This window comes from Salvelinus fontinalis, chromosome 1, assembly GCF_029448725.1.
Source record: "Salvelinus fontinalis isolate EN_2023a chromosome 1, ASM2944872v1, whole genome shotgun sequence".
In the NCBI taxonomy this organism is placed as follows: domain Eukaryota; kingdom Metazoa; phylum Chordata; class Actinopteri; order Salmoniformes; family Salmonidae; genus Salvelinus; species Salvelinus fontinalis.
In genome coordinates, this window is record NC_074665.1 from 68,386,394 (window position 1) to 68,407,058 (window position 20,665).

Sequence of the window (20,665 nt, forward strand, 5' to 3'; positions counted from 1 at the left end):
ACCTAACTCAATAAGTGCTCTGTTCTGTGGTTTTACGCCCTGATGCTCAGCGCCTATGAGCAGACAGAGAGAATGAGAGAAGTAGGTGAGAGTGAAAGAGATGTGTTGCGACTTTACACCCCTGTTACTGGCCACAGGGTGGAAGTGATAGAAAGCGTGAGAGAGTGATGTAGGCCCATGTGTACTAGTGCCTCCCTATATTTCCTATGTGTGGCACAAAGACTGCAAACAGCATCATTTTCAGTTGAAAGAAACCAATTAAGCCTACAAAATGTATGGTAAACACAAGGCAGCCTAGAAGCTAAGTGGGGTAGCCTGCATAATGGTAGGGGAAAGACAATCTTTATCTTCACTCTGTACATCACAAGTACTTGTCTTTTGTCTTCCTCTCACCCTATTCTGATATCTCATCATATTTAAAGGCTGTTTTGAAAGTGTGGGATTCTCCTTAGAGCATTACAGTAATGTAACACACACTTCCTGACGTGGCTGGATGGTAGTTATTTTCTCCTTTTCAATAAAGCCTGTAGAGGAATAGAGGGCTCTCTGGGTTTACTTTACTCAGCTTCAGCAAACACTACTACAGTGTTTTCAGGACCAGGACAAATAATACGGATGAATTTTTCCTGAAAATCTACCAAGTTTCAATACCGGGATTAATTCATATTTATCCTGAGAGTCCTGGGAAATACAGCAGAAATTGGAATTGCCCTTTTAAAGCGTTTTAAAACCAAGATATGTTCACTATGCCAGGGTTCTCCCCAAAAAAGAGGGGCGCTGCGTCACCTTGTAAGCTTAGCTGTGCCACCATATTTTAAAGATTTCAGAGCAAATTAAACTGATAGAGTAACTATCATTACTAAACATCTTTGATTGCCAATAACATTATGAACAGCCTGTTCTGCAATTCACAAATTCAGAGTTCCTCAATTAATTCCGTGCATTTCAAGTAGTAGGCTATCGACACAGCGTGCACTCAGCGTGTATAGCGTTGTCTGATCATACAACCTTTGTAACGGCAGTCAAACAAAAGTCAAATGGACCAAATTTGCTGAGCTTGCTAGATATTCTGTTATTATTTGAAGGTTATCTCCTATTTGGAAAAATTTAGTTAATGATACCAGATCAGCTCTTGAAAAAACAGGGGTATTAAGAGAACTTGATATTTACTTAATTTAATCTTAACGGGGACCAACTCTGTTAAAAAAATATACATACAGTATCTACACTCATACTGTTTGTCGATCTCATATGGGCAGCAACTATGCGAGTCAGGATTTTGGATTTTAGTCGGATTAGGACTGGATAGGAACATAGCCTAGGTTCTAGGACAGGAGAAGAGAACCATTCAGAGACATGAGAAATTATATTTAAGACTTCATGTCTGTGACAGTCACAAATGTGATCGGCATGTCTGAAGAGTCACAATGACAGCTCAGATGTTATTTTATAGGCTATACTCTAGGGGTTTCCTGTAGGGTTTATTAACTGCATTCAGGTCACGTGTGCATTCTGGTAGTGTGAAGTATGCATGTGTTTTAATTTATGGTGACTTTTTGTGTGAAATAAATATGCTAGGCTAAAGGCTTCCATGTGACAACATGTTTGGAATATGTGCCATTTTATTTTTTGATAATCTGCTGCTGCGCATGTGGAATTGATTTAGTGTGACACTTTGGGGCAAAATGTTGTAATTTCCAGGGTCTTGTCATTTTTTTTGTGTGGGGGGCATGTTAATGTGTTCCCAGGACAGTCCTGGGATCCCATTTACCCATGTTAATCCATATAGTGGACTACTTTTGACCAGAGCCCTATGGCAGTATATAGGGAATAGGGTGCAATTTGGGACACTGTGAGACAGTCAAATACTGCTGCTGGTTGGTTGACTGCATATGAGCTCAGTGCCCTGTTACTCTGCTATAAAGTGCATTTGAAATTGAATGTGATCTTTAATAGACCAGCAGTTGTTTTTGGATGATTTTATCTTTGTTTGAGCATTGTCATTTAAATCTGCACTTCTAGCATTATGAAAGCTCAAAGCAAACCGCTCAAATCATCCCCAAAACATCAATCCATTTACAACCGCTTGCCTATCAAAGATTGAGAGTCTTTGCTGTAGCTGTCTGAGGACACAACTCTGTGTTTAGAGTGCAGGTCTTTGCTGTGACAGCGGCTGGCTAGGGATCAGAGGCTCAGGCCCCTTCGTCTCCCCAGGACAAAGCATCTTATTGTCAGCCTGCCTTACCTCCCAGACCCCCTGAGGACCGGCTGAAGCTGGGCGTGGTGACGGACACTAGCAGGATGTGTGGGGGGTGTTAAGTCCTTGTGCTGTGTTATTCTACCTTTCATTGGGCAGAATTCTTCTCTAAGCCAACATCAATGGCTGAGAGTCCCAGCAAGGACCTAGACAGGTGAAGGTTGGTATATCTGCCAAACATGGTCATACTGACATAGTGAAGAGACTGATGAAAGAATGAGCGAGATATGGAATATGAGAGATGGAGTGAGAGATGCACTATCTATACAAAAGTATGTGGACACCCCTTCAAATTAGTGGATTTGACTATTTCAGGCACACCTGTTGCTGACAGGTGTATAAAATTGAGCACACAGCCATGCAATCTCCATAGACAAACATTGGCAGTAGAATGGCCTTATTGAGAGCTCAGTGATTTTCAACATGGCACGGTCATAGGATGCCACCTTTCGTGGTTGGGTTAATTGCGGAAGACACATTTCAGTTAAAGGCATTCAGTTGTACAACTGACTAGGTATCCCTGTTTTCCCTTTCCAACAAGTCAGTTTGTCAAATTTCTGTCCAGCAAGAGCTGTCCCAGACAACTGTAATGGCTGTTATTGTGATGTGGAAATGTCTAGGAGCAACAACGGCTCAGCGGTAGGCCACCCAATATCACAGAACGGGACCACTGAGTGCTGAAGCGCGTAGTTTGTAAAAATCATATGTTCTCGGTTACAACACTCATTACCGAGTTCCAAACTGCCTCTGGAAGCAACGTCAGCACAATAACTGTTCATCGGGAGATTCATGAAATGGGTTTCTGTGGCTGAGCAGCCGCACACAAGCTTAAGATCACCATGTGCGATGCCAAGCGTCGGCTGGAGTGATGTAAAGCTCGCCGCCATTGGACTCTGGAGCAGTGGAAATGCCTTCTCTGAAGTGATGAATCACGCTTCACCATCTGGCAATCTGATGGACGAATCTGGGTTTGGCGGATGCCAGGAGAACGCTACCTGCCCTAATGCATAGTGCCAACTGTAAAGTTGGAGGAATAATGGTCTGGGGCTGTTTTTCATGGTTCGGGCTAGACCCCTTAGTTCCAGTGAAGGGAAATCTTAACCCCACAAGCGACATTGACATTCTAGATGATTTTGTGCTTCCAACTTTGTGGCAACAGTTGAGGAAGGCCCATTCCTGTCTCAGCATGACAATGCACCCGTGCACAAAGCAAGTTCCAGACAAATGTTTTGTCAAGATCGGTGTGGAAGAACTACACAGCATATACACAACATATCCATCAAAAACCTTTGGGATGAATTGGAAAGCCGACTGCGAGCCAGGCCTAATCGTCCAACATCAGTGCCCGACCTCACTAATGCGCTTGTGACCTCTGCAGGGACTTGCTTCCATTCAATGTTCCAACATCTAGTGGAAAGCCTTCCCAGAAGAGTGGAGGCTGTTATAGCAGGAAAGGGGTGACCAAGTCTATATTAATGCCCAAGACTTTAGAATGAGATTATTGACGAGCAGGTGTCTACATACTTGTCTACAACAGTTTTCAGTTCTCTCATGGTCAGCTCGATGAGATGAAACAGGAGAACGGCAAGATTACAGCAATTGGTAAGTCATTGAGAGAGGACATCAGTTCTGTGTGTGTGTGTGTGTGAATCCATGATAACAATGACGGATAAATCAGATTCGACGGATAAATCAGATTCGAGGGACAAACAAGGCGAAACAACATGGTTCTGGACGGAAATGCAGAATCTCCACATGAGACCTGGATGGAGTCTGAGGACAGAGTGAGGGAAATTACCTCTGAAAACTTGAAGATTGACCACAGGAAGATTTGAGGTGCAAAGCGCCCACATGACTGGAAAACCCAACACCGGCCCAGGTGATGAGACCAGGCCAACAGTGGTCTAGTTCCTGAGACAGAAATGCTTATGGGGGAGGTGTTGCTGTATATATTCAAATAAAAAGGTATTGGTCACATAAGTGATTAGCAGATGTTATTGCGGGTGTAGTGAAATGCTTGTGCTTCTAGCTCCGACAGTGCAGTAATATCTAACTAATTACACCACATATACACACATCTCAGTAGGAATGAATTAAAACTTTATACATATGGACGAGCGATCTCAGAGCGGAACAGACTAAGATACAGTATATACATGAGATGAGTAATGCAAGATATGTAAACATTAAGTGAATGAAATACCATATTATAGAAAACACTATATACATATGAGATGAGTAATGCCAGATATGTATTCAGAGCCATATTCCTGTAATTCTGAGAGAATATACTATGTCAAGTGCTATTGTAGTATTGTGGTTGCAGGTTCACTTGGCACATCTAAAGCCTCTTCTTTTGGGGTGTTGCTATATGCCACCAAGTGCTTGATAGTGTATGTTATGTGAACGGAGGTCTGCTTTCTTGAGGACCTGAATATTGACTGGTTTTCATCAAGCGGTCTGCTCGAGGAAGCGTCTCACTGTAACCAGTGCTTGTAATCTGGTTCAGGTTATTCATCAACCTACCAGGGTGTTTACAAACACTACAGGAACAAGATCATCCACATGTATCGGTCACATTTTTACTAATACTGTAGAACTTTCTTCTAAAGCTGTATCCGTACCCATTGGATACAGTGATCACAATATACTGCAGTAGCTATATCCAGGAAAGCCACAGTTCTGAAAGCTGGGCCTAAAATGGTCTATAAGAGATCATACCAAGGATTTTGCTGTGACTCATGTGGATGAAAATAAAAATATTTGTTGGTCTGATGTGATTTAATAAGGAGCATCCAGATGCTGCACTTGATGAATTTATGAAATTGCTTATTCCAATTATTAATAAACTTGAAGCTGTTAAGGCTCCATGGATTGATGAGGAATTGAAGAACTGTATAGTTGAAAGAGATTGGCCTAAAGGAGTGGCTAATAAGTCTGGCTGCACATCTGACTTCCTGCAAATTGAGAAATTGTGACTAAACTCAACAAAAAGAAGAATAAACTATTATGAAGCCAAGATCAATGATGGAAAGAATAATGGAACAAAAACTTGAGTATTTTTAAAAATGAAATTATGGGAAGAAAGACATTCAACTTCGTCTTTCATTGAATCAGATAGCTTCATCACAACCCATTTGTTGCCAATTATTTTAATTATTACTTCATTGGCAAACTTAGGCAGGAAATGCCAACAACGAACAGTGAGCTGTCGAATTCATGCATTTAAAGAAAACAAATAATGAAAAAAGCTTTGCAAGTTTGAATTTTGTAAAGTTAGTGTGAGAGAGATTGGAAAAATGATCGATCAATAATGACAAACTTCTTGGCATTGAACTTAGATGGAAAGCTACTGAGGATGGTAGCTGACTCTATAGCCACTCATATCTGTCATATCTAATTAATCTGAATTAGAAGCAGATGTTAAGCTACAGGACTGTTTTGCTAGCACAGACTGGAATATGTTCTGGGATTCTTCCAATGGCATTGAGGCGTACACCACTTCAGTCACTGGCTTCATCAATAAGTGCATAGATGACGTTCTCCCCACAGTGACCGTAAGTGCATACCCCAACCAGAAGCCATGGATTAAAGGCAACATCCGCACTGAGCTAAAGGGTAGAGCTACCACTTTTAAGGAGTGTGTCTCTAATCCGGAAGCTTATAAGAAATCCCTCTATACCCTCCGACGAACCATCAAACAGGCAAGGCGTCAATACGTGACTAAGATCGAATCGTACTACCCCGGCTCCGACACTCGTCGGATGTGGCAGGGCGTGCAAACTATTACAGACTACAAAGGGAAGCACAGCCGAGCGCTGCCCAGTGACACGAGCTTACCAGGCGAGCTAAATTACTTCTATGCTCACTTCGAGGCAAGTAACACTGAAGCATGCATGAGAGCATCAGCTGTTCTGGACGACTGTGTGATCACGCTCTCCGTAGCCGACGTACTTTTTAAACAGGTCAACATTCACAAGGCCGCAGGGCCAGACAGATTACCAGGACGTGTACTCCGAGCATGCGCTGACCAACTAGCAAGTGTCTTCACTGACATTTTCAAATTGTCCCTGACTGAGTCTGTAATACCAACATGTTTCACACAGACCACCGTAGTCCCTGTGCCCAAGAACATGAAGGTAACCTGCCTAAATATCCACAGATGATGCAATCTCGATTGCACTTCACACTGCCCTTTCCCACCTGGACAAAAGGAGCACCTATGTGAGAATGCTATTCATTGACTACAGCTCAGCATTCAACACCATAGTGCCCTCAAAGCTCATCAGTAAGCTAAGGACCCTGGGACTAAACACCTCCCTCTGCAACTGGATCCTGGACTTCCTGATGGGCCACCCCCAGGTGGTAAGGTTAGTTAACAACACATCCGCCACGCTGATCCTCAACATGGGGGGCCCCTTAGGGGTGCGTGCACAGTCCCCTCCTGTACTCCCTGTTCACTCATGACTGAATGGCCAGGCATGACTCCAACACCATCATCAAATTTGCTGATGACATAACAGTGGTAGGCCTGATCACCAACAACGATGAGACAGCCTATAGGGAGGTCGTCAGAGACCTGGTCGTGTGGTGCTAGGACAACAACCTCTCCCTCAACGTGATCAAGACAAAGGAGATTGGACTACAGGAGAAAGGGGACCGAGCACGCCCCCATTCTCATCAACAGGGCTGCAATGGAAACAGTTGAGAGCTTCAAGTTCCTTGGTGTCCACATCACCAACAAACTATCATGGTCCAAACACACTAAGACAGTTGTGAAGGGGGCACGAAAAAACCTATTCCCCCTCAGGAGACTGAAAAGATTTGGCATGGGTCCTCAGAAGGTTCTACAGCTGCACCATCGAGCGCATCCTGACTGGTTGTATCACCTGGTATGGCAACTGCTCGGCATTCGACTGCTACAGAGGGTAGTGCGTACGGCCCAGTACATCACTGGGGCCAAGCTTCCCGCCATCCAGGACCTCTATACCAGGCGGTGTCAGGAAGGCCCTAACAATTGTCAGACTCCAGCCACCCTAGTCAAAGACTGTTCTCTCTACTACCGCATGGACCACCAAGTCTAGGTCCAAAAGACTTCTTAACGGCTTCTTCACCCAAGCCATCTTTTACGCTGCTGCTACTCTTTTTATTATCTATGCATGGTCACTAACTCTACCTACATGTACATATTACTACGAATAACCGGTGCCCCACACTTTGACCCTACTCGTACCCCCTGTATATAGCCTCGCTATTGCTATTTTACTGCTGCTGTTTAATTATTTGTTATTTAACATTTTTAAATTAACCAACAATGCTTTAAAGTTACTTTTTTGTAAAGTAAGCATTTCACTAAGGTCTACACCTGTTGTATTCGGTACATGTGACAAATAAAATTGTATTTGATTTATTTTTTAGTCTGAGTCTAGAGGAAAGTCTTTGTCCTCAGGCCTAGAGGGAAACCAAAGTAATTCCATTACCCAAGAGTGGTAAAGCAGCCTTTACTGGTTCTAACAGCAGACATATAAGCTTGCTGCCAGCTCTTAGCAAACTGTTGAAAAAAAACTTGTTTGATGAAATACAATGCTATTTCTCTGTAAACAAATTAACAGACTTTCAACATGATTATAGAGAAGTGCACTCAACATGTACTGCACTGACACAAATGACCGATGATTGGTTGAAAGAAATTGAAAATTGTGGGAACTGTACTGTTAGATTTCAGTGCAGCCGTTGTTGTTATTGACCATAACCTGTTGGAAAAACGTATGAGTTTTGGCTTTTCAACCTCTGCCATATTGTGGATTCAGAGCTATCTATCTAATAGAACTCAAAGGGTTTTCTATAATGTAAAGTGTGGTGTCCTGCAGGGCAGCTCTCTAGGCCCTCTACTATTTTCTATTTTTACCAATGACCTGCCTCTGGCATTAAACAAAGCATCTGTGTCCGTATATGCTGATGATTCAGCCATATACGCCACAGCAACCACAGCTAATGAAGTCACTGAAACCCTTAACAAAGAGTTGCAGTCCATTTTGGAATGGGTGGCCAGTAATAAACTGGTCTTCAACATCTCTAAAACCAAGTGTTGTATTATGTAGAAATTATTCCCTAAGTTCTAGACCTCAGCTGAACCTGGTAATGAATGGTGTGGCTGTTGAACAAGTTTAGAAGACTAAATGACTTGGTCGTTACCTTAGATTGTAAACTGGTTCAATGGTTGTAAAGATGGGGAGAGGTCTGTCCGTAATAAAGAGATGCTCTGCTTTTTTTTGAAGCCACACTCCAAAAATCAAGTTCTGCAGGCTCTAGTTTTGTCTTATCTTGATTATTGTCCGGTCGAGTGCTGCAAGGAAAGACCTAGTTAAGCTGCAGCTGGCCCAGAACAAAGCATAATGTCTTGCTCTTCATTGTAATCAGAGGGCTGATATGCATGCCAGTCTCTCTTGGCTAAGAGTTGAGGAGACACTGACTGCATCACTACTTCTATTTATAAGAAACAATGTGTTGAATCCCAAATTTTTTGCATTGTCAAATTACACACTTACCCCAATAGACATGGCACCAGGGGTCTTTTCACAGCCCCCAATTCAAGAAAGCGTACGTTATTATATAGAGCCATTATTGCATGGAACTCTGTTTCATCTCATATTGCTCAAATAAACAGTAAACCTGGTTTCAGAAAACCGATAAAGCATCACTTCACGATACATCGCCTCTCCCCTATTTGGCCTAGATAGTTTGTGTATTCATTGATATGTAGGCAACGTGTGCCTTTTTAAAATATAGTTCTGTCCTTGAGCTGTTCTTGTCTATTAATGTTCTGTATTATGTCATGTTTTGTGTGAACACCAGGAAGAATAGCTGCTGCTTTTGCAACAGCTAATGGGGATCCTAATAAAATGCCGAATAAGGCATTCTTGCTTCTAGCAGCATTTGATTCCAACAGTGATTGTACATATTTTTTGTTTGTAATTTAGCACACAGTCTTAACCCTAATCCAGAGTGATTTACAGGAGCAATAAGTGCCTTACTCAAGGGCACATCGACAGATTTTTCACCTAGTCGGCTCGGGGATTTGAATGAGTAACCTTTCGGTTACTTGCCCAACGCTCTTAATAACCACTAGGCTGCCTGGCTGTCTGACATCAGAAACACTAGGCAGGTTTCCATTGACCCAGGCTTTCTCGATGAAAGCAATGTTGCAAAAAAATATAATTGCGACATGGAAATGACAGCTGTAGGAGACATTTTTCTAAAGATCTACAAAAATTGTATCCCTTCGACAGGGGTGGATTTTTATTTTGTCAATGGTTCTTTATTGCGACAAATGGCGGGAGCTCTTTTTCGAATAAATTATTGCAGATTCATTTTGAAGGTACATGGGGCACGTGATGTCAACACATTACTATGAAGCTTCACTCCACATTTTAATTCTAAATGCCTGCTAAATACAATTAACTAAACTCAGCAAAAAAAGAAACGTCCTCTCACTGTCAACTGCGTTTATTTTCAATGAACCTAACGTGTAAATATTTGTATGAACATAACAATATTCAACAACTGAGACATAAACTGAACAAGTTCCACAGACATGTGACTAACAGAAATTGAATAATGTGTCCCTGAACAAAGGGTGGGGGGTCAAAATCAAAAGTAACCGTCAGTATCTGGTGTGGCCACCAGCTGCATTAAGTACTGCAGTTTCTCCTCCTCATGGACTGCATGAGATTTGCCTGTTGTTGTTGTGAGACCAATTATGATTTTTCAACGCCGATACCGATTTATTGGAGGACCAAAAAAAGCCGATACCGATTAATCTGCCTATTTATTTATTTATTTTTAATTTAAATTTTTACTTTTTTTATTTAAATTAAAAAAATATATATTTATTTGTAATAATGACAATTACAACAATACTGAATGAACACTTATTTTAACTTAATATAATACATCAATAAAATCAATTTAGCCTCAAATAAATAAACATGTTCAATTTGGTTTAAATAATGCAAAAACAAAGTGTTGGAGAAGAAAGTAAAAGTGCAATATGTGCCATGTAAGAAAGCTAATGTTTAAGTTCCTTGCTCAGAACATGAGAACATATGAAAGCTGGTGGTTCCTTTTTAACATGAGTCTTCAATATTCCCAGGTAGGAAGTTTTAGGTTGTAGTTATTATAGGAATTATGGGACTATTTCTCTCTATACCATTTGTATTTCATTAACCTTTGACTATTGGATGTTCTTATAGGCACTTTAGTATTGCCAGTGAACAGTATAGCTTCCATCCCTCTCCTCGCTCCTACCTGGGCTCGAACCAGGAACACAACGACAACAGCCACCCTCGAAGCAGCGTTACCCATGCAGAGCAAGGGGAATAACTACTCCAAGTCTCAGAGCGAGTGACGTTTGAAATGCTATTAGCGCGCACCCCGCTAACTAGCTAGCCATTTCACATCGGTTACACCAGCCTAATCTCAGGAGTTGATAGGCTTGAAGCACAGCGAAGAGCTTCTGGGAAAACGCAGGAAAGTGCTGTTTGAATGAATGTTTACGAGCCTGCTGGTGCCTACCACCGCTCAGTCAGACTGCTCTATCAAATCATAGACTTAGTTATAACATAATAACACACAGAAATACGAGCCTTAGGTCATTAATATGGTAGAATCCGGAAACTATCATCTCAAACGACGTTTATTCTTTAGTGAAATACGGAACCGTTCCGTATTTTATCTAACGGGTGGCATCGATAAGTCGAAATATTCGTGTTACATTGCACAACCTTCAATGTTATGTCATAATTACGTAAAATTCTGGCAAATTAGGCGGCCCAAACTGTTGCATATACACTGACCCTGCGTGCAATGAACGCAAGAGAAGTGACACAATTTTACCTGGTTAATTTTGCCTGCTAACCTGGATTTCTTTTAGCCAAATATGCAGGTTTAAACATACTTATGTGTATTGATTTTAAGAAAGGCATTGATGTTTATGGTTAGGTACACATTGGAGCAACGATACGCACCGCATCAATTATATGCAAAGAAGGACACGCTAGATAAACTAGTAATATCATCAACCATGTGTTATAACTAGTGATTTATGATTGATTGATTTTTTTAAGATAAGTTTAATGCTAGCTAGCAACTTACCTTGGCTTCTACTGCATTCGCGTAACAGGCAGGCTCCTCGTGGAGTGCAATGTAATCAGGTGGTTAGAGCGTTGGACTAGTAAGGTTGCAAGATTGAATCCCCCGAGCTGACAAGGTAAAAATCTGTCGTTCTGCCCCTGAACGAGGCAGGTAACCCGCCGTCATTGAAAATAAGAATGTGTTCTTAACTGACTTGCCTAGTTAAATAAAGATTAAATAAAGATGTAAAAAACAAATTGGCCAAATCGGTTTCTGAAATCACGCACAGAACGAGCAGTATGGCTGGTGGCATTGTCAACCTGGAGGGTCATGTCATGATGAGCCTGCAGGAAGGGTACCACATGAGGGAGGAGGTCTTCCCTGTAACGCACAGCTTTGAGATTGCCTGCAATGACAAGCTCAGTCCGATGATGCTGTGACACACCGCCCCAGACCATGACGGACCCTTCACCTCAATCCTGCTCCAGAGTACAGGCCTCGGTGTAACGCTCATTCCTTCGACGATAAACGCAAATCCGACTATCACCCCTGGGGAGACAAAACCGTGACTCGTGGGTGAGGAGCACTTTTTGCCAGTCCTTTCTGGTCCAGCGACGACGGGTTTATGCCCGTAGGTGATGTTGTTGCTGGTGATGTCTGGTGAGGACCTGCCTTACAACAGGCCTACAAGCCCTCAGTCCAGCCTCTCTCAGCCTATTACGGACAGTCTGAGCACTGATGGAGGGGTTGTGCGTTCTTGGTGTAACTCGGGCAGTTGTTGCCATCCTGTACCTGTCCCGCAGGTGTGATGTTCGGATGTACCGATCCTGTGCAGGTGTTGTTACACGTGGTCTGCCACTGCGAGGATGATCAGCTCTCCATCCTGTCTCCCTGTAGCGCTGTCTTAGGCGTCTCACAGTACGAACATTGCAATTTATTGCCCTGGTCACATCTGCAGTCCTCATGCCTCCTTGCAGCATGCCTAAGGCATGTTCACGCAGATGAGCAGGGACCCTGGGTATCTTTTGGTGTTTTTCAGTCAGTAGAAAGGCCTCTAGTGTCCTAAGTTTTCATAACTGTGACCTTAATTGCCTACCGTCTGTAAGCTGTTAGTGTCTTAACGACCGTTCCACAGGTGCATGTTCATTAATTGTTAATGGTACATTGAACAAGCATGGGAAACAGTGTTTAAACCCTTTACAATGAAGATCTGTGAAGTTATTTGGATTTTTACGAATTTTCTTTGAACGACAGGGTCCTGAAAAAGGGACGTTTTCATTTTTTGCTGAGTTTATAAAAATGACGTTTCTTTGCAGGTTCCATGTTGTCACGTTCCTGACCTATTTATGTTAGTTTTTGTGTGTTAGTTGGTCAGGACGTGAGGTTGGGTGGGCATTCTATGTTATCTGTTTCTATGTTGGTTTTGGTTTGCCTGGTATGGCTCTTGATTAGAGGCAGGTGGTTTGCGTTTGCCTCTAATTAAGAGTCATATTTAGGTAGGGCATTCTCACTGTTTGTTTGTGGGTGATTGTCTCCTGTGTCTGTATGTATGTTCGTACCACATAGGACTGTAGCGTTTGTTTGTTTCGTTTCGTTTCGATGTCGTCTGTTTTCCTGTACGTAAGTTTATGTTTAGTTATGTAAGTTTATGTTCAAGTTGCGTCAACGTCGTTTTGTTATTTTGTAAGCTTGTTAAAGTGTTTTGTTTCGTTTCGTGTTGCCATCATATTTTATAATAAAGATGGCTTATTTCCCTAAGCCTGCGTTTTGGTCTGAGGATCCTTCTCTCCTCACCTCGTCCGAGGATGAGGAGAGCGTCACCCGTTACAGAATCACCCACCAACACGCTAAGACCAAGCGGCAAGGGAAAACGAAACGGAGTAAGGGACAAAACAAGGATTTCTGGACATGGGAACAGATAATGAATGGAGAAGGTCCCTGGGCTAAGGCAGGAGAAGATCGCCGTTCTCAGGAAGAGAGGGAGGCAGCTAAAGCCCAGGAACGGTGGTTTGAGGAGGCAGCAAGGAGACGTGGCTGGAAGCCCGAAAAGCCATGGAAACAGGTGGAGGCACTGAGGAGAGCAGAGGCTACCGGAGAGAGGAACCGGAGCTATGAGGGAACGCGTCTGACACGGAAGCCGAAAAGCCCGTAAGTAATTCCCAAAAATTTCTTGGGGGGGGGCTAGGAGATAGTGGGCCAAGGGCAGGTAGGAGACCTGCGCCCACTTCCCAGGCTTACCGTGGAGAGCGGGAGTACGGGCAGGCGCCGTGTTACGCAGTAGAGCGCACGGTGTCTCCTGTACGAGTGCATAGCCCGGTGCGGGTTATTCCACCTCCCCGCACTGGGAGGGCTAGATTGGGTATTGAGCCAGGTGTCATGAGGCCGGCTCAACGCGTCTGGTCTCCAGTGCGTCTCCTCGGGCCGGCATACATGGCACCGGCCTTACGCATGGTTTCTCCGGTTCGCCTACATAGGCCGGTGCGGGTTATTCCACCTCCCCGCACTGGTCGGGCAACCGGGAGCATTCAACCAGGTAAGGTCGGGCAGGCTCAATGCTCAAGAGAGCCAGTACGCCTCCACGGTCCGGTATTTCCGGCACCACCTCCCCGCCCCAGCCTAGTACCTACAGTGTATACACTACGCACTAGGCTACCAGTGCGTATCCTGAGCCCTGTTCCTCCTCCACGCACTCTCCCTGTAGTGCGTGTATCTAGCCCGGTGCCTCCAGTTCCGGCCCCACGCACTAAGCTACCAGTGCGTCTCCAGAGCCCTGTACACACTGTATATTCTCCCCCTACTAATCCTGATGTGCTTGTCCTCAGCCCGGCGTCACCAGTGCCGGTACCACGCATCAGGGATAGAGTAGGCTTTGAGAATACAGTGTGCCCTGTTCCTGCTCCCCGCACTAGTAGGAAGGTGCTTGTCATTAGCACGGTGCCTCCAGTTCTGGCACCACGCACCAGGTCTACAGTGCGCCATATCCGGCCAGAGCCATCCGTCTCCCCAGCGCCATCTGAGCCATCCGTCTCCCCAGCGCCATCTGAGCCATCCGTCTCCCCAGCGCCATCTGAGCCATCCGTCTCCCCAGCGCCATCTGAGCCATCCGTCTCCCCAGCGCCATCTGAGCCATCCGTCTCCTCAGCGCCATCTGAGCCATCCGTCTCCTCAGCGCCATCTGAGCCATCCGTCTCCCCAGCGCCATCTGAGCCATCCGTCTCCCCAGCGCCGTCTGAGCCATCCGTCTCCCCAGCGCCGTCTGAGCCATCCGTCTGCCAGGAGCCTGCAAAGCCGCCCGTCTGCCATGAGCCTGCAAAGCCGCCCGTCTGCCATGAGCCTACAGAGCCGTCAGCCAGACAGGAGCCGCTAGAGCCGTCAGCCAGACAGGAGCCGCTAGAGCCGTCAGCCAGACAGGAGCCGCTAGAGCCGTCAGCCAGACAGGATCTGCCAGAGCCGCCAACCAGACAGGATCTGCCAGAGCCGCCAACCAGACAGGATCTGCCAGAGCCGCCAACCAGACAGGATCTGCCAGAGCCGCCAACCAGACAGGATCTGCCAGAGCCACCAACCAGACAGGATCTGCCAGAGCCGCCAACCAGACAGGATCTGCCAGAGCCGCCAGCGAGCCATGAGCAGCCAGAGCCGCCAGAGCGCCATGAGCAGCCAGAGCCGCCAGAGCGCCATGAGCAGCCAGAGCCGCCAGAGCGCCATGAGCAGCCAGAGCCGTCAGAGCGCCATGAGCAGCCAGAGCCGTCAGAGCGCCATGAGCAGCCAGAGCCGTCAGAGCGCCATGAGCAGCCAGAGCCGTCAGAGCGCCATGAGCAGCCAGAGCCGTCAGAGCGCCATGAGCAGCCAGAGCCGTCAGAGCGCCATGAGCAGCCAGAGCCGTCAGAGCGCCATGAGCAGCCAGAGCCGTCAGAGCGCCATGAGCGTCGAGAGCCGTCAGCCTGCCATGAGCGTCGAGAGCCGTCAGCCTGCCATGAGCGTCGAGAGCCGTCAGCCTGCCATGAGCGTCGAGAGCCGTCAGCCAGCCATGAGCATCGAGAGTCGTCAGTCAGCCATGAGCTGCCCTTCAGCCTGAAAAGGCTAGATACCCAGAACTGCCCATCAGTCCAGAGCTGTCTCTCTGTCCGGAGCTGCCTTTCAGTCCGGAGTTGCCCCTCTATCCTGATCTCCCTCTCTATCTTTATCTACCTCTATAGTCTTATCTATCCCTCTGTCTTGGTTTATCTCTCTGTCCCGGTATTGTCATTATTAGATGTGTTATTAAGAGGATTTTGTGGGGGAAGAAAGAGGGTGGACATGCTTGGAGGGAGGAGGCTAGGATGGATTATGGTGGGGTGGGAACCGCGCCCGGAGCCTGAGCCACCACCGTGGTTAGATGCCCACCCAGACCCTCCCCTAGACTTTGTGCTGGTGCGTCCGGAGTTCGCACCTTGTGGGGGGGGTACTGTCACGTTCCTGACCTATTTATGTTAGTTTTTGTGTGTTAGTTGGTCAGGACGTGAGGTTGGGTGGGCATTCTATGTTATCTGTTTCTATGTTGGTTTTGGTTTGCCTGGTATGGCTCTTGATTAGAGGCAGGTGGTTTGCGTTTGCCTCTAATTAAGAGTCATATTTAGGTAGGGCATTCTCACTGTTTGTTTGTGGGTGATTGTCTCCTGTGTCTGTATGTATGTTCGTACCACATAGGACTGTAGCGTTTGTTTGTTTCGTTTCGTTTCGATGTCGTCTGTTTTCCTGTACGTAAGTTTATGTTTAGTTATGTAAGTTTATGTTCAGGTTGCGTCAACGTCGTTTTGTTATTTTGTAAGCTTGTTAAAGTGTTGTTTCGTGTTGCCATCATATTTTATAATAAAGATGGCTTATTTCCCTAAGCCTGCGTTTTGGTCTGAGGATCCTTCTCTCCTCACCTCGTCCGAGGATGAGGAGAGCGTCACCCGTTACACATGTCGTGACTTTCAAGAATGGCTGAATTGTTTAGCCTTTTCTGGTTGGCTGGATGCAAGTTTCACCATCTAATTATTTCAGATCTACAGGAGTGCAAATTTCACCATGGCCTGTGGCATTATGTTGGTACATGAAAATTATTCAAATCTGGCAAATATTTGTTAATTCTTGCATTCTATCCATGTTGGCTTTCACGGACTACCTGAGACATGAAACAGATGGGTGGGAGGGCATACAGGCTATCGCCAATGTACTAATGGGTAATGTAAACACTTCAACAACTTCATTCTTATTAGACACTGTAGGTTTTTGTGAAGAAGAAACATTCTTTAGGTGGGACGTCATTACCTCCATCTGTTTTTAAAATGGAAATGCACCGCAACAGGCAATTGTCACATCTGTTTTCTATGCAAACTGTCTAAATGTCTACAAAAAGTTAATAAAAACATGGCTACTGTTTCACTTTTGAAATTTGATCATTCCCCTGTAAAGAGAATGTTGTGAACATTGTAAACAAACTTTTCTGATATAGGTGAAATCAAGCAACAATATTATTTTCATGGATATATCCAATTACATTTCTATAGAAATCTATGAAAACAGAGGAACACTGCCCTTCCAGCTGTATAGTTTGTTGCTTTAGTTGGCTAAGTGAGACTAGTTACTCAGCCTGCGTAGGAACCATTTTTTTAAGCAATAGCAACCAATGTTTTTGCACAGATTAAAGTGTTTTGGTTTTTGTCTCATGGAAGGATTGAAGCTGCTATAACTTTTTGGGCTACTTGACGAAATTCACATAGAAATGTGAGTTATAGCTCTGTCATTCTCAATGAAAGCAAGTCTAAGAAGCGGTATATCTGTTAAATGTGTGGTATTTCTATGCTTCCTGTTTAAATTTAGTTTTTGTGTCTGACTTTCAGTTTTGTACACCAGCTTCAAACAGCTGAAAATACAATTTTTGGTTATTGAATAGGTACTGTACAACACAGCGGTTTAGATGATACAATGATTCTCTACACTATACATTGCATGTTTTGTCACAAACTGAAATTAGGCAAACTAGGAAATGGAGGAGTGATTTCTGCATATTGCACTTAAGTAAATTCATACCATATATATTTTTTTAAATCAAACATGCAGAAAGCATCACGAGCAAATGTAAATGAAGTGAAAGTGCCGCTTTTGATTGGACAGTGAGTTTGAGGTGGTGTTCTCGATCTGTTCCACATTGTGGATGCTCTTAGCCCAGGGCTAAGGTGCAGTGTGTACATGCCTGTTGTGTCTTTGCTCTCCTGCTGTGTGTCTTGGGCTGATTCTCTCTATAGTGGTTGTGGTAACTGGATTAAAGAGCTCACATTGCCTTCAGGTGTCCATTTCAAACACCTTTCCAGAAACCATACTGCTAAGAGATTTTAGATGGCTCTCGGTGCTTTCTTCTGCGTTTTTGTGTACTGTGTGTACACCAGCAAACTGTCTCCCCCACATTTTAATCTTGTTTGTTTGATGCAATTGCTGTTGAAATGACAGTCTGGGATATGAGATTTTCCGGGCCTCCACCTATTCTATTGTGAGTTCTAATAATTTATCATTCAGTACTGAAGCTGTCATTCTGCCCATGTTGATTTTCCTCAACAGTCAAGGATTATGAAGCCATGTGTGAATCAAAAACATTAAATAATGACCTTCCATATTCATCCCAGGCAAACTGTCTCCATTTCATATATACTGAGTTTATTTTCTACAAGTGTACAAGTATTCTACAGCAGGGAGACACCCAACATGGGTGGCTGATCAGGATGCAAAGGTTGCTCTTAAGTGTTGGTAACAGAGAATCATTAACAGGTGACTAACAATAACACAGCTGTAATCTCTGGAACAACCCTCTTTATCAGTAAATGGGAGGAGGGACACTTCATTTTTATTAGGGCTCATGATGTTCTCCACTATTGCTTATATATCCTCAGGTCATAAAATGTTTCCAACTTTCCATTATCTGTTCTTTTAGGTAAGACTGAAATGTGATTTATCATTACATTTACATTACATTTAAGTCATTTAGCAGACGCTCTTATCCAGAGCGACTTACAAGTACATACCTTCATACTTTTTTTTTGTACTGGCCCCATTATTACAGGATCCTCTAAGATATCGCTAATAACCAGGGTGTTTTTGTTTCACAAAGTTTTGTCCTCTATCTGACTACCTGTCTTCCCTTGCTATTCCCATTTAATGTTTAGCCGTATATTTTTAAAGAATTTGGCAATCTTTGTTTGAGATTTAGAAATCTAATGGATGCCATATTGGCACCAAAAAGTCAAAGATGAACTGTATTGTAGTCTGGTTCTAAATGAGAATGTTTGCATTAGAGAGTGTTTGGTTGGTGCCAACATGGAGGTTAGGTTTCCAACCTCTCTGGCCCTGGTATTGATGACCTCATTCCCCTTTCTGCTGCTACACAGTAGAATCTCCTATGTAGCTGTTAGCCTGTCTCTAGTTGGATTAAATGCTTAACCCAGCGTATGGCCACTCCTGGATTAGCCCGTTATACTAAACATCAGTCAGTGTCCAGTGCTCAGCTAGACACTCCTGGAAGCCTTGTCACTCACGTGAGACCGAGTTTATCGTACATGCTGTACTGTATGTATACATGCACCCACACAGCTCTCACACAACAACAAGTCACACACTGTTCAGCTTTTAATTCTTAAAAAAAGTAACCTTTTATTTCAGATGAATTAAAGAACAAATTCTTATTTACGATGACGGCCAGGAGTCAGTGAACTTCTCCTAGATACAATATCCTACTGTGCATACATATAGAAGTACAGTGCTAATCAAATGGCTACCTGGACTATTTGCATTGACCCCCCCCCCCCCCCACACACACACACACTTTACACTGCTGCTACTTGCAGTTTATTATCTATGCATGGTAACTTTAACCCCATCTACAGTTGAAGTCGGAAGTTTACATACACTTAGGTTGGAGTCATTAAAACTCGTTTTTCAACCACTCCACACATTTCTTGTTAACAAACTATAGTTTTGGAAAGTCGGTTAGGACATTTACTTTGTGCATGACACATAATTTTTCCAACAATTGTTTACAGACATTATTTCACTTATAATTCACTATCACAATTCCAGTGGGTCAGAAGTTTACATACACTAAGTTGACTGTGCCTTTAAACAGCTTGGAAAATTCCAGAAAATTATGTCATGGCTTTAGAAGCTTCTGATAGGCTAATTGAGATAATTTGAGTCAATTGGCAGTGTACCTGTGGATGCATTTCAAGGCCTACATTCAAACTCACTGCCTCTTTGCTTGACATCATGGGGAAATCAAAAGAAATCAGTCACGACCTCAGAAAAAAATGATAGATCTCCACAAGTCTGGTTCATCCTAGAGATAAACGTACTTTGGTGCGAAAAGTGCAAATCAATTCCAGAACAAAGAAGAAGCCACTGCTCCAAAACCGCCATAAAATAGCCAGACTACGGTTTGCAACTGCACATGGGGACAAAGATTGTACTTTTTGGAGAAATGTCCTCTGGTCTAATGAAACAAATTAGACCTGTTTGGCCATAATGACCATTGTTATGTTTGGAGGAAAAAGGGGGAGGCTTGCAAGCCGAAGACCACCATCCCAACCGTGAAGCACGGGGGTGGCAGCGTCATGTTGTGGGGGTGCTTTGCTGCAGGAGGAACTGGTGCACTTTACAAAATAGATGGCATCATGAGGACGGAAAATTATGTGGATATATTGAAGCAACATCTCAAGGCATCAGTCAGGAAGTTAAAGCTTGGTCGCAAATGCGTCTTCCAAATGGACAATGACCCCAAGCATACTTCTAAAGTTGTGGCAAAATGGCTTAAGGTCAACAAAGTCAAGGTATTGGAGTGGCCATCACAAAGCCCTGACCTCAATCACATAGAACATTTGTTGGCAGAACTGAAAAAGTGTGTGTGAGCAAGGAGGCCTACAAACCTGACTCAGTTACACCAGCTCTGTCAGGATGAATGGGCCAAAATTCAGCCAACTTATTGTGGGAAGCTTGTGGAAGGCTACCCGAAACGTTAATAATTTAAAGGCAATGCTACCAAATACTAATTGAGTGTATGTAAACTTCTGACCCACTGGGAATATGATGAAAGAAATAAAAGCTGAAATAAATCATTCTTTACTATTATTCTGACATTTTCACATTTTTCAAATAGTGGTGATCCTAACTGACCTAAAACATGGCATTTTTACTAGGATTAAATGTCAGGAATTGTGAAACTGAGTTTAAATGTATTTGCCTAAGGTGTATGTAAGCTTCCAACTT

The 20,665-nt window shown here is 43.9% G+C and overlaps 1 protein-coding gene across 1 annotated transcript in view; it reads left to right on the top strand.

Moving 5' to 3' along the window:
- The window catches only part of LOC129860666 (Na(+)/H(+) exchange regulatory cofactor NHE-RF1-like), a 45,924-nt gene that overhangs the window by 17,126 nt on the left and 8,133 nt on the right, over positions 1-20,665 (top strand). The gene's annotated exons all lie outside the window — the stretch shown is intronic.